Here is a 1,301-nt window from a genome sequence, read left to right on the forward strand (position 1 = left end):
TTTCAAGAACTCCCTTCTTCTGAGGCGTCCCATTGTTCACGAAATTCCTCTCAGAAGTGTACATGAATTGATTATTTGCAACCATGTCAATAAGTTCTTGAGCTTCTGTAGGCGTTTTCTTTAGGTGAATGGATCCACCTGCAGAATGGTCCAGTGATATCTTAGAGAACTCAGACAGACCATAATAGAATATATCCAGAATGGTCTATTCTGAAAGCATGTCAGGAGGACACCTTTTGGTCATTTGTTTGTATCTTTCCCAAGCTTCATAGAGGGATTCACCATCTTTTTGTTTGAAGGTCTGAACATCCACTCAAAGCTTGCTCAGCTTTTAAGGAGGAAAGAACTTAGCCAAGAAGGTCGTGACAAGCTTATCCCAGGAGTCCAGGCTATCCTTAGGTTGTGAGTCCAACCATGTTCTAGCTTTGTCTCTTACAGTAAAAGGGAAAAACATGAGCCTGTAGACTTCAGGATTTATTCCATTCGTCTTTACAGTCTCACGGATCTGCAAGAATTCAGTTAAAAACTGATAGGGATCCTCTTATGGAAGTCCATGGAACTTGCAGTTCTGTTGCATTAGAGCAACTAGCTGAGGTTTCAGCTCAAAATTGTTTGCTCCAATGGCGGGGATGGAGATGCTCCTTCCATCAAACTTGGAAGTAGGTGTAGAATAATCACCAAGCATCCTCCTTGCATTATTATTATTTTCGGCTGCCATCTCCTCTTCTTTTTTGAAAATTCCTGTAAGGTGCTCACTGGTTTGTTGTAATTTAGCTTCTCTTAGTTTCCTCTTCAGAGTCCTTTCAGGTTCTGGATCTGCCTCAACAAGAATGTTCTTGTCCATGCTCCTGCTCATATGAAAAAGGAGGAACAGAAAATAATAATAGGGATCCTCTTTACCATAGTATAGAGATTCCCTTGTGTGAGTAGAAGAAAAGAAGAATAAGAATGAAGAAGAGAAGAATTCGAACACAGAGTAGAAGAAGGGGTTCGAATGTTTGGTGGAAGAGAAGTGTTAGTGAATAAATAAATAGAATGAGATGAGAGAGAGGGAATTTCGAAAATAAAATTAAAATTTTAAAAATAAAATTCGAAAATAAAAATTAAATTAAATTTTAAACAATTAGTTAATTAAAATTGAATTTTGAAAAAAAGGGAGATAATTTTCGAAAATTAGAGAGAAAAGGGTAGTTAGATGGTTTTGAAAAAGATAAGAAATAAACAAAAAGTTAGTTAGTTGATTTTCAAAATTTTTGATAATCAGATTTTTGAAAAGATAAGAAGATAAGAAGTTAGAAAGG

At 36.2% G+C, this 1,301-nt stretch overlaps 1 non-coding gene across 1 annotated transcript; it reads left to right on the plus strand.

Moving 5' to 3' along the window:
• Positions 1-214: 214 nt before the first annotated feature.
• Positions 215-322, plus strand: LOC130958763 (small nucleolar RNA R71). Its single transcript, XR_009077869.1, has one exon. It is a non-coding gene; the product is annotated as a small nucleolar RNA R71 (small nucleolar RNA).
• The last annotated feature ends 979 nt before the right edge of the window (positions 323-1,301 follow it).

The sequence above is a fragment of the Arachis stenosperma genome, chromosome 10 (assembly GCF_014773155.1).
Source record: "Arachis stenosperma cultivar V10309 chromosome 10, arast.V10309.gnm1.PFL2, whole genome shotgun sequence".
In the NCBI taxonomy this organism is placed as follows: Eukaryota; Viridiplantae; Streptophyta; class Magnoliopsida; order Fabales; family Fabaceae; genus Arachis; species Arachis stenosperma.